This window comes from Vitis riparia, chromosome 10, assembly GCF_004353265.1.
Source record: "Vitis riparia cultivar Riparia Gloire de Montpellier isolate 1030 chromosome 10, EGFV_Vit.rip_1.0, whole genome shotgun sequence".
Classification (NCBI taxonomy): Eukaryota; Viridiplantae; Streptophyta; class Magnoliopsida; order Vitales; family Vitaceae; genus Vitis; species Vitis riparia.
Window position 1 is genome coordinate 13,277,264 of NC_048440.1, and position 14,303 is coordinate 13,291,566.

Consider the following 14,303-nt stretch of genomic DNA (forward strand, 5'->3'; position numbering starts at 1 on the left):
AAGAAACATTTTTCCATGGCTATCACCTAAATAATGACAAAACTTATCTTGTTAGTGTCTCTTTTACCATTAGAAAGTCTGCTCGAGATGAGATTAGAGGTGATGGAATGGAAAGATGCTGCCCTTATAGATGTTCCCCTTCTGCCCAATCATAATACTATATTTTATTTGCCTACATCTAATAATAATATATTTGACAACCATAAAGTTCCACATCCATAACTTATTTTTTATAGTAAATATTTTGTGGTTATATTAACTATTTACAATATTTTAACTATGAATGTTTAACAAATAATGAGAATAAATATCAATTAAAATCAACTTAAATTATTAAATAATAAATAAAAAAACTGTTTATTAAGAAACCTTGTTTTAAGTAACAAAAAAAGTCACAACAATCATGAGAGATGGCAACGTTCCCTCTAGATAATTGAAAAGAAAAAATTTAAAAAACATTAAACTTATATTTTATTTAATTATAATATAAATAACAATTATATTTATTATCACTCCAATAAACACGAGTTTTTACAATAAATAAAATATGGTATTTTATGGTAAAAAAAAAAATTATAAAAGCTCATGACTCATGAGCAATTATTTTTACTCATAAAAAACAAAAATAAAATTTTACCACAAAACAAAATTTGTGACATTTAATGGCAAAAAAAAATTGCGATCACATGTCACTTTTTACCGTAAAACAAATTAATTGTTGAAAGTTGATTGTTACAACCATATTTAATGTTAACATGTGATGGAAGTTTACAAAACACAGAAATCTAGGGTTTACCAAATGAGTCATCAAAATAGGGGTTTTCATTAAGGTAAGTACAACATTGATAACGAACCAACTCTTTTAGCCATTAAACTTGATCATCTTTTCACTTTTTTTTTAGGTGGGATCTTCAACTTTTATAAGACTTATGCAATTTGAGTAAGAAACATCAATTGTTTTTTTTTTTCCTCAAAAATATCAATCATTATCTAGAAAATGAAGTCCTCATAATGGGGGTTTTCACAAAGGTGAGTAAGACATTGATAACTAACCAACTCTTTTAGCCATTAAACTTGAACATCTTTTCATTTTATTTTCTCCATGTGGGATCTTCTGCAATTGAAGTAAGAAACATCAATTTTTTCCTTTTTTTTCCTAAAAAATATCAGTTACAATCTAAAAACTGGAATAATCATAATGAGGGTTACGACATTGACATTGATAGCCATTAAACTTAAACAACTTTTCTTTTTTTGTTTCTCTATGTGAGATTTTCGACTTTTACAAGGCTTCTGCAATTTGAGTAAGAAGCATCAATTCTTTTTTTTTTTTTCCTCAAAAAGATCAATTACCATCTAGAAAATGGAGTCATCAAAATGGGGGTTTTCACAAAGGTGAGTAAGATATTGATAGCCAACCAACTCTTTTAGCGATTAAACTTGATCTTCAACTTTTACAAGGCTTCTGCAATTAAAGTAAGAAACATCAACTTTTTTTCTTTTTTTTTCCCTATAAAAATATCAATCACTATCTAGAAAATGAAGTTCTCATAATAGGGGTTTTCACAAAGGTGAGTAAGACATTAATAGCTAACCAACTCTTTTAGCCAAAACTTGAACATCTTTTCATTTTATTTTCTCTATGTGGGATCTTCAACTTTTACAAGGCTTTTGCAATTTGAGTAAGAAATATCAATTCTTTTCCTTTTTTTCCCTTAAAAATATCAATTGTCATCTAGAAATGGAGTCATCAGAATGGGGGTTTTCACAAATGTGAGTGACACTAGTAGCCAACCAACTCTTCTAGTCATTAAACTTGAACATCTTTTCATTTTATTTTCTCTATGTGGAATCTTCAACTCTTACAAGGCTTCTGCAATTTGAGTAAAAAACATCAGTTCTTTTCTTTCTTTTTTCCCCTTAAAAATATCAATTACCATATAGAAAATGGAGTCATCAGAATGGGGGTTTTCACAAATGTGAGTAAGACATTAATAGCCAACCAACTCTTGTAGTCATTAAATTTGAACATTTTTTCATTTTATTTTCTCTTCGTGGAATCTTCAACTTTTGTAAGTCTTTTACTATTGGGAAAATAAAGGGAGAGATCTAGAGTATTCACCTGTCAAGGTTAAAAGATTCATCCACAATAATAACCATCCTCAACAATAATAACAATCCAATAAGAATCAAGAATGATAATCAAGAACATTCAACCAAAAAAGAGGACACCAAATATAACATGGAAAAACCCTCCAAATTGAGATAAAAAACCATGGAGAAAATTCTTCCACTTCAATAAATGAGGATATAATAGTTAAGTCCTTAGATTTCTTCACTTGAAAACTTATATAAATATCTCAATGCTTAAGGCAGGAATCCATTACCCTAAGAAACATAAACATAAAGAAATTAGGGAGAAAACATACTATAGGGACTTCCTCAAAAGGTTGATGAAAAAACCTGTAACTTCACCTTAAGCCCTAAAACAATGCCGAGAAAACAACCCTAATTTCCTTTCCTTTTCACAATCAAATCTCCCTTCTCTCATAATACCAAAGACCTAATGTTATATATATATATATTTGAGCTTAGGGAATACCCAAATATAAAATAGCCTAACACATGGGCCCATGGGCTAAACAAACTTAGCTCAACAATCTTCCCCTCCAGCATATGAGAGAGGAATATCAATCTATAACTCCATCACATGGAGTTCAAACCTATTGTCCCAATGCACGACTGAAGCTTCTGCTTAGGAACAACCTTTGTCAACATGTTTGAGGCATTCTTCTTTATGTGAATCTTCTTCAACTTAGCCACATTTTCTTCAACCATATTTCTCAACCACTTGAACACCCATTTGTTTTCCAATGATTTTCTTCCTTTAGGAAGTTGTACCAACTCATAGTTTTCATTTTTCTATAAGGAATCCCTCTCATCTTGCATAGCTTCTTGAAAACTCTGTGACTCTCCCTCATCAATTACTAACATGTACTCAGAAAAGGGATATCTAGTAGAGGGATGATGCTCTCTAGTAGACCTCCTAGCCTAGGTTACCAAATCATCCTGGTGAAGTGACTGCTCTTCCTACTCATCATGTAAATTAGCCCTTATGCAGGTATGTCACTAGCACTATCATCTCTTAGAAGCTCATTAATTTCCTCATCTTCATTTCTGGGTTGCTTTAATGATAGAGGAATAGGTACCAGCTGAATGAAGTCATCACTTGTACCTTTAGATTGATTAGTTTTGTCAAAATCTCCCATGGTTTGATCATCTTGGAAGACCACATCTCTACTTCTCACCAATTTCTTCTTGGTTAGATCCCACAATCCGAATTCAAACTCTTCATCACCATACACAACAAAGACACGTAGAATTGTCTTATCATCAAGTTTGGATCTATGTTCCTTGGAAATATGCACAAAAGTTTTTCACCCAAAGACTCTTAAGTGGGAATAGGAAACATTTTTTCCTATCCATGCTTTCTCTAGAACCTCAAAGTTCAATGGACTTGATGGAGATCTGTTTATCAAATAGTAGGTAGTCTGAGTAGCTTCACCCCAAAATGCCTTAGACAACTTTGCAATCTTCAGTATACACCTAACCCTCTCAATGATGGTGCGATCCATCCTTTTAGCCTCACCATTATGTTGTGGATTGACAGGAATTGTTTCCTCATGTCTTATACCATTCTTAGTGCAATAAGTTTCAAACTACCTTGAGGTGTACTCACTTTCATTATCAAACCCGAGACACTTCAATTTTCTTCTAGTCTTTCTCTCAACCATGGCGTGAAATTGTAGAAAATACTGAAAGACTTGATCCTTTGATCTGAGCAAATAAATCCACACCTTCTTGGTAGCATCATCAATAAAAGTGACAAAGTACTTGTTGCCTCCAAGAGTTTCCACATCCATAGGGCCACAAACATCAGAGTGTACCAATTCTAACTTTTTTAACTTCTTCTTAGATCTGCTACTAAAGGAAACCCTATGTTGTTTTCTAACCAAAAAATGATCACAAGAAGATAAATATTCATTTTTAGCTAAGGGAATTGAGAACTTCCTTGCCAAAACTTGCAATCCTTTCTCACTCATATGCCCCAACCTTTTATGCCACAACTCTAAGGAAGTACCCTCTATAGCATATAATTCATCATTACAAACGTTCATTTAGGTCTTATACAAAGTGTAGCATGTTTCTCTTTTTTCAACAACCAATAAGCCCTTAGTGAGCTTCCATTTGCTTTTGTCAAAGTGGTTTTCATAACCTTGCTTGTCCAAGATAAGACCTGACATCAGATTAAGGCGTAAATCTAGAACACACCTTACATATTTCAATATCATCTTGCACCTAGTTTCAAAGCAAACATCAGCCATCCCTACAATCTTCGAGTAACTAGTGTTTCTCATCTTGACTGTGCCAAAGTCTCCAACTCTATAATTAAAAAACAACTCCAAGTGAAGAGTAGTATGGTAAGAGGCTGCAGTGTCTACAATCCACTTAACTCCTTGCTCATCTACATGCAAGCACTCATTTGAGAGCATTAAAACTTCATCATTGTTGGATACAGAGGCTATGGTATTCTTGTCATCTTTTTTTTCCTGATTCTGCTTATTTTGTTCCATTTTCCAAATTCGACAATTCCTTTTCATACGCCCTTCTTTTCCATAATGAAAACAATTGATTTTATCACTGGACTTGGACTTTCTCTTAAACTTGTCATGACCTTTTTGTCATCCATTCCTATTTCTTCCTCTACTTTTTGTAATGAGGGTCTGTGCATTTTCTGTTCATAAGCCTTCCTCTTTGTCTTTTCATTGAACAAATTTCCCTTCATAAGCTTCATAGACAATGCACCATTCGGAACAAAGTTGCTAATGGTCACAACAAAAGTTTCTCAACTGTCTGGTAATGAACACAACAACAAAGATGTTTTCATCTCATCATCTATAACCATTTTCAAAGCAACCAACTGATTAACAATACTTTGAAAAGTAGTCAAGTGATTTGTCATTAGTGTTCCTTCCTTTAACTTCATGTTCACTAACTTCTTTAATAAGAAAATTTTATTCCCAACAATTTTTTGTTCAAACACTTATTCCAATTTCTTTCAAAGATTATGGGCATTTTTTTCATTTGCCATATGGTGATGTAAGGATGTGTCAAGCCATTGTCTAATATAGGCAATTGCCTTTTTGTTCATCTTATTATATTCCAAATCAGAAATTTCTTTGGGTCTAGCTTATTCACCCTTAAGAGTATCTAACAAATCTTTGATGGTGAGAAAATCTTCCATATGGACTTCCACATAGCCCAATTTGAATTGTTAAGTTTAATTATGGAGGTTGAGTTTTCTTCTATCTCCATTCCTTTCAAGAATAAGGGTTCCCACAACCAAGCTCTGATACCACTTGTTGGGAAGATAAAGAGCAAGATCTAGAATATGCACCTGTCAAAGTTAACAGATTGCTCCATAATAATAACTACCCTCAATAATAATAACAACCTAACAAGAATCAAGAATATGTTTTTTCACCTTGAAAACTTATATAAATATCTCAATGCTTGAGACGGGAATCCATCACCCTAGGAAACATGAATAGAAAGAAATTGGAGAGAAAACATACCACAAGGACTTCCCTAAAAGGTTTATGAAAGAACTTGTAACTTCACCTTAAGCCACAAAATAGTGCCCAAAAAACAACCTTAATTTTTTTTTTTTTTCTCAATCAAATCTCCTTTTTCTCATAATACCAAAGACCTAATGCTATTTATATATCTATATTTAGGCTTAGGGAATACTCAAATATAAAATAGCCTAACACATGGGCTCATGGGCCGGACAAACTTAGGACATCTACAATTTGAGTAAAAAAAAATAATTCTTTTCATTTTTTTTCCTTAAAAATACCAGTCACCATTTAGAAAATGGATTCATCAAAATGGGGATTTTCACAAAGGAGAGTAAGACATTGATAGCCAACCAAGTCTTTTAGCCATTAAATTTGAACATCTTTTCATTTTATTTTCTCTATGTGGGATTTTCTAACTTTTACAAGGTTTATGCAATTTGAGTAAGAAACATCAATTCTTTTCTTCTTGTTTTTCCTCAAAATTATCAATTACTATCTGGAAAATGGAGTCATTAAAATGGGGGTTTTCACAAAGGTGAGTAAGACATTGATAGCCAACCAATTCTTTTAGCCATTAAACTTGAACATTGTTTCATTTTATTTCCTCTACATGAGATCTTTAGCTTTTACAAGGCTTTTGTGCGCAAAGATATTAAGGTCATGTTTTACTGGCCAAATATGGTATGAGATAGGATAAGGGATGTGATGTTATATCATATTTCATTTTTGGTTGGTTATGAGATAAGATAAATTATCTATCACTTATCATATCTTATGTTCGACCAAATATGATATAGGATAAGTAGTGAGATATATTATCTACCATCTATTTTTTTGTATCTCTTTTACATGAAATATGTTAATCTCATGCTAAGATATAAACTATGCATATCCGATGTATCATAATTTTTTTTTTTTTATCAATTTTTAATTTTTTTTATTATATGTTAATCTCATGGTAAGATATAAACTATGCAAAATAATTTTTTTATTATAAATTGATAAAAAAGGTTAAAAAAGAAAAACTTTAAAAAAAAAATTATAAGCTAATAGTAATATATAAATTATTAATCATGAATATTGTTAAATATAAGAGAAATTTCAATTTTTTAATAAAAAAAAAATATTGGAATGTGATATAATTTTTATTTTAAACATTTAAAATAATATATAATTCATATTGTTTTTTACTCATTTCAAAAATTAAATATAAATATAATATAACATGATATATCTCGTTGAATATGCTACCTTAAAATATTATATCTGTAGGATATATATCTTATCCTATCCTATCCCGCCAACCAAACGTAAGCTAAAAGGTTTTTATTTTTAATTTTTAAACACATTTAAAAATAGAAAATTAACACCTATTTATATGTTTTTTTTTCAAATCAATAATAATAATGTGTTGTCTATAAAATAATATAAATGGTTAAAAAAATGTTAAAAAATTATATTTTTTTTACTTCTTATTATAGAATTACAAAACAAAAAATAAAATTATAAATAAAAAATAAATTTTAAAATGGAAAACATAATTAAAAAAACATTTATTTACTTTTATACAGTTTCAAAGTCCTTTAAGTGAGTTTAAATTAAAGAAACAATAAAAAAAATCATGCAAATATAATGGAAGACTATTAGTACAATATGATATCATAGCTAAATATGACTTTTCGTTCTAAAAAAAAAAAAAAAGTCATTTTCTATGACTTTTTGCAAAGTTGAATGAAAAAAAAAAAAGATTTGAATAAAGTACCTACCTTAAGCATAATTATTTTAGGTGACATTTTCTATGATACCACAAAGTACTACTTTTTAGTACTACATAAAAGAATGTTAATTGGAAATTGTCATATGGTCTTTTGTTCTTTGCAATGATATCAATTGTTGTACTTAGGATTTTGATTTTTTCAAATACTTAAACTTTGTTGAATGACTCAAATTTAATAATATGGATGAAGAGCTCAAATTGAGGGGTAAGCATGCTATGGAATGGGTGAATTAGAATTTTGAGTGTCAAAATTGACTTTCATCCTTTTGAAATAAGCATGGTATTTGAGGAGGACAGTTGAGCGAGGTTGTTTTCAACTTCAGATTCATAGCCAATTCAATTATGAGTCACTCCACCCTAACCAATTTGCTCCATTCTACACACTCAATCCCTTTACCAATGCCTTTTCAAATTCCATGTTTTAAATTATTATAATGAAACCAATGCACCTTCTTACCTACCATATCTCGTTTACAAAAATTAAGAATATATATAAAGGTTAATTTCATTAACCTTTCTAAGGTTTTGACTAAATATATCTGGTCTCTGCTAGTTTAAAATTATTTATATGTCTTCCCCATTATTTTCATTTGATATTTTTACTCACTTCCCTTCTAATTCAAAATAAGGGAGGTATTTGATGAATTTTATTAATAGAAGCTAATTGTATTTATTTAAAACCTCCAAAGGTGAGTGAAATTAACCTATATATATATATATATATATATATATATATATATATATATATTTGGATAATCATGTTAGTGCTATAATCAGGTTTTAATGTAGTTTAATTCAAGTGTAATCTAAATTTGATTTAAAATTGTATAATATTTAAAATTGTATAATATTTATTTATTTTTTTGTTTTCTTGAATCAAATTATAGTTATATTATGTATTATTTCATTTTATAATAAAAAAATATTTTTTTATTGTTGTTTTATATGCTATTTAGCCTTTGGTATAAAAGTAAGTTCAATCCAACCCAATATTATTCAAAAGAAACGGGGTTGAATAGGTCAAGTTAATGGTAGGATTAGTTCAATGCACGTTAGGCCCGGACGAAATCATGACCCTCTTTAGTTCAATGTACCTTGGACGGTTTACCTTTGTCCAACGATGTAGAGTTTTAATGGTTATATGATTTTTACTTGCTGTAGTGAAATAAAATTGAGGATCCTTCCTTGACTATTCTAACCATAAATGTGAAGATCGTAAATAAAACTTTTAATGCTTCATGTGTAGGAATGGCAATTTCGCAAGACAATCGAGTCACCTGCCCTGCCCCGCCCCTATTGGGACGGGTATGGGAAAGCTTTGTGAAACCCGAATCGGATTCAGGGCGGGTATGGGTTTGTAGTTACCCGTCCCATCCCTCCCCGGAATTAGAATTACCAATTTACCCTTAAATATTACAAAATACCCAAAATCTCCTCCATATATATAATTTATTCTTCCTAGATTTTTAGGGTTTTTTTCTCTCGGAAGAAAGGCTTCGTTTTCTCAGTTCAAACTGCCCTAAAAGCAAAATATTTGCTCTAAAAACCAGATTTGCAGTCTCGTAAACAAGTGATTATTGGAGTTCTTGTGGATCCCTTCCTTCCAGGTAATTAAACCTTAACTTTTGAAGCTTTGTTAAAAATTTGGCTTGTTTTTCAATTTTTTTTGGTTTTAGTTTATGGGTTTGAGGTTTTTTCAATTGTTTATCAGTAGATTTGTAATTTATATGCATTCTTGGTCTTCGTCTTATATGCATTTTTCAGTTGAATCAATTTTCGTTTTTGGCTCTTATTGTTCATGTTTCTGACATTAACTTTCACCATGTCCAAATCAATTTCATCCACATATAAATTGATTTTTGGGGTTTATACGAATAAGAATGATGATTTATGGGTTTTTCATTATTTTAGGGTTCAATTTTGCTATTCATGTTTTTGCATAAACAAGTTATTATAAGAGAACGATCTAATTTCATGTTGTTTTTTCATAGATGAAAACCCTAATTTTTTTTTTTCTAAATAGCTTCTGGAAACATATTATTCATGCTTCCAGAAACATACAAATAGAATTTTATTGTGGCTAAATTGGTTTCAAACTATTTCAGAATATCCTAAGGATTCAGCAAAATGACATCAGAATGAGAGAAAAATTTATGTTTAATGTTTTTTTTTTAATGTTGCCATATCCATGGAGATTTTCTATTTTTATATGTTGTAGTTGTGATGTTTATTTATTTATTTATTTTTTCATTTTTATCTTAATGTTATATTTTATATTGTTATATCCATGGTATTAAGCATCAAAGATGTATTTTTTGGCAAAGAAGGCATTAGTGCTGACCTAATTGCAGTAAATGAAAATGTTGGGGCTACTTGTTGGGGCTACAGATTAATATAACTTGGAGGTGATGCCAAGGAACCCCTACCATGCCAAGGAAGGAAGGAGCTGATCAACCTGGCACATGAAGCAATGCAAAATCCAAATCATGAATCATCAAGAGGTCTAGCTTCTAAGAGAAAAAGGGTTGTTGCCCTTCTTGGAAAAGAGGAAAAAGTGGACAAAAATTTTGTTAATATTTCTCCAATGCCTCTTTGAATTGCTGTTGCTGGTGCTAGATTATTAAATAACAAAGGTATACTGCCTAAATAACTTGGATGATTTGGGTTGATAATCTACTTTTCTTCTAGGGTCAATCACATTTAATTTGTTTCCAGGAGATGGAAAGCAAAAGAGAGAGGGCCCTTGTGTTGGAACCAAGGGCTTCCGGGCACCTGAGATAAGAACTTGTAATCATTTTCACTTTAGTGATTGCATTATTGTTATTATTTTGTATGTCATGTTCATTCAAATCCTAACCCACACTATTGGTCGAAAAGGTGTAATGATTGGTGCTATCATGAGTGGGCAGATTGATGATTTTATTGGTAAAAAAAGGGTAAGATGGAGGATACTCTGTCAAGATTGTTCATATTTAAGCATTTTTCCTGCACAAACCTTCTTTCACAACTTGCTTTCTTTGTGGGTGGAATTAGGCCATGGGGATGTCATCCATGATCTGTATAGCAGGATGGTTCACAATCTACTTATCTTTTGTAGGATATCTCCAATTTTCAATTATAATTTTGATATATTTGTATATGCTTTTCTTCATGTTTAACCTTTGAATGTTTCAATGTAGGAATCTTTTTCCTTTTAGTCTAGGAGATTTCTTCGTCTTATATGGAATTGGTGTTCTTTCTTATGTGGTATGCTTTTATGTGGAGCTTCTCTTCTTGGATATGAAGTTCCGATAATTATGCAACTTAAGAAGCATTAAACATCTTTCTCTTCCTCTGGATGAACAGGTACCAGTCTTTATCGCTGAAATAACACCTAAAAATCTTTGAGGAGCACAAGCAATAGCAAATCAGGTAGAAGTTTTTATTTTATTGTTTGCATTGTTTTCAAAAGCAATTTTGTTAAAGAATAATTTATGATGGAATGATTTCAATACGATTTACTAAAAAAATGCGCTTTAATATGTTGGATTGGGTTTAAAGCCTCAGGAATTAACTTTATTGAGAGGCTTGTGTGCTCTTAGTGCTTTGGATGGTAACAGGCTCACTTAATTTTTATGTGCTTTCCCTTATCTGCTATTGACGTCTATGGACTTCAATTTCTAAGTTCTATGGGGTTTTAAGAGTGATGAATACGGTATTTTGATCCAAACAATTATTGTATTCATAATTAGCTTATATTATTTGAAAAAGAAATCTACTTTTGTGCATTTTTCATCCTTCACTGTTTTGTTTTTTATAAAGATTGAGTTTTTGTGTTTTTCTTCAACCCCTGGATTGACATCTATACTATTATTACTATCTCGTTTTTGGTCAATGTATTCTCTTTTTGGATGGTGCAGTTGCATTTTGAATCCATCGATGTCTGTTTTAGGGCACTGGTCTAGTTTCACTAGTCGTTAGTAGTTTTCAAGCCCTTCTTATTAACTACCTTAGTTTTTGCTGGGACTTTGTTGTTCGTCATTATTATTATTACTATTATTATTATTGGTGTTGCCATATGTATAAGTTAAGTCTTTGATTTGTCTTTTATCATACACATAATGTCTTTTAGTGTCCAAAGGTAACCAATAGTGAGTTTCCTCTTTTTAATGAGAATTGCAGATATTTATATAATGGAAATTGATTCATTCTCTAAACCCTGTAGTTTTTCTACTCGTATTCTGATTAGGTTGCAATTGAAGACCTGGAGCATATCTTAAATGAGGTGAAGACCCACATCCTTTCTTCTCCTCCTGATCCATCTCCTATGAGGACAATGGTCTGGAGCAGTGTTGCCAATACTATTTGAGGCCTCTCTACAGGCTTTGGGGTCAACTGTGGAATACTCAGAGCATGTGGGGATGATGAGCAAGGCGACTTGTTTGTAAGTAACATGGGATCTAGTGGAGTGAACCTTTCAGCATTGAGGATAAAGAAGGGGCTAACAGCTTAGGTGAGCTTCATATTTCTTCTATATAAATGGACTAGCTCTTTGACATTTTCTCATTGGAATTTTGGATAATAAGTGCTGGAAATTTATTGACACTAGTACATCATAGTATGTTTGCCTAGTTGATGCATTGGGCAATCGTATTATGCGGCCTTGTCTCTCAAGTGATGTTAAGATTCAGGTGCATGCTGCTTTTCTGGTTTTTTTTCTTTTCACTTAAAATAGTTTAAACTCCAAGTCTTTCTTTTCATACAGTTTTCTTTTCATGCAGGCAAAGGAATTAACTAAAGAGGATTTTAAAAGGGTAAAAGTAAGGCATCTCTAGATGGAAATAGGATATCATGGATCAAGTGTGACCATGGAATTTCTTTTTACTGTTATCTTATTATTCCTTTTCTTCTTGACATGGTAGGTTAACTTACTATTAACTAGTTGGATTAAATTTGTATTCCAACAAATGATATTAGCTACTTTGTAAGTATCTAAACTATAGGCATAAAGGTACATCCATACATTTAATTTATAGCTCAGCTTCAAATGCATAGATGCAATGTAATTGCTTTGTTTGGTTATTGGTAGTGCATAGCTTCTAAAAAACATATCATTCAACGGTTTTGTTAGAACTCAATTGCTGATCCATCTGTTGTTACAGTGGTTGGTAATGAGATATGGGATATATAATTTGGAAGTTATTCATGCTGCAATTCGGATGGCCAAACAGGAGGACGTATTTGTATCCTTGGATTTGGTCAGTTTTGAGGTATGAGTTTCTTTGCATGTGATTGAAAGAAGGTCTTCCATTTGGTTTTTTGCATTGTGATAAACAAAATGAAATTATCACCATGTTAATGAAAAAAAATAGAGCTTCATAATCTTTATAATTAGTTCTCCTACACTCCCTAAAATGATCATACCTTGTAGATAGAATTTTTTGTTCTTTTCAATTAAAAGACTCACCAATCCTCTAGTGGCATAATACCATGTTTGAAAAGAAAAAAAAATGAGAGGTTGTTGTACTTTGACTGCAGTATCCTACTCATGCACTGGAACAGACTTGTTCTGAATTGCTGGGTGAGGAATTGTCTCTTTTAACCATTACTTTTTTTTTACCTTGGCCAGATGGTTTAGAACTTTCGAGGACCTCTTTTAGAGTTACTACAACCAGGGGATATAGATCTTTGCTTTTCCAATGAGGATGAAGTAAGAGAGTTGTTAAGGTGATTGCCAATTGATTTTTCCAAACCTATCATGCCAAAACAGTCGGTGATGAAAGAGAATTAATCATCCTCATCCAACTTAAAATTTTTGGTGCAATTTGTGGTAAATGGTGCTAAATTCTCTTATGATGATTGTAGAGATGACAAAAATGCTAGTCCTGAGGCTGCTCTTGAATTTCTTGCTAAGCCACACTAGGTTCTAATGGATGCCTTGCAAAAATGCGGAAGAGAGGTTAGTGCAATGTAGCTACACTGCACTTCTGTTGATGTCACCAATAAAATGCATTTTACTTGTATTTAGATGTGCCATGTGGAGAATTAGCTGCATTCTGGTTGTTAGTTTGAGTAACGTATAGAATGTTCCATTTTTCTTTCAAATGGTCCGAGTTCCAGCCATAGGGAAGGCAAAGGCAACTGATGCCACTGGAGCAGGGGACCTGTTTGCAGGTGGGTTTTTGTATGGGTTAGTGAAGGGACTATCACTGGAAGAATGCTGCCGAGTGGGCACATGTAGGGGTTGTGTTTGTTATTTAGGTTGTGTTTGTTGTCATAGAAAAACAGATTCATGAAATGGTATCAGAAATATCCAATTGACAAAAGATTGTATACTTATTGAAAATAAATTTATGTTTTGCCACATTGACTGAATGTTGAATAGTATGTGAAGAGAATGCTGATTGTTGATGTTTTTAAGAGTTGCAATCTATATCACTGTGATGTTGAATAAGACAGGAAAATAACCATGGAACCTATGTCATAGAATTTTTCAAATTGGAAAAAACTTGAACCCGAACCCGAACCCGATCCGACCCGCCCCACCCCGAAAACACATTTGGTACGGGGATGGGATTATCAAGTCTATTGTAAACGAGAACGTGACACATTAACCGGCCTAGCCCCGGGTTTAGGACAGGGATGGGAAAGAGATTTAGATAATTGGGACAGGAATGGGGTAGAGGTGGCCCGGCCCAAACCCGCCCCGTTGCCAATCCTATTCATGTGGGAAGGTGAACTTTAGATAAGATTCTTCTTCCTGAACAATTTGTAAGTAAAACATAACATGGAATGGGTATTGTAGTTGCACTGATTTTTTGTTTAACATCTTTTAGAATTTTTCTCAATTTCTATACTTTTAGTGAATACATGTGTCATCTTCTCAATAGTTTAGAACAAAACAA

At 32.0% G+C, this 14,303-nt stretch overlaps 1 pseudogene; it reads left to right on the forward strand.

Annotated features, from left to right (window-relative positions):
* The first annotated feature begins 11,639 nt into the window (after nt 1-11,639).
* LOC117923109 lies at nt 11,640-13,852 on the forward strand (annotated as a pseudogene).
* The last annotated feature ends 451 nt before the right edge of the window (nt 13,853-14,303 follow it).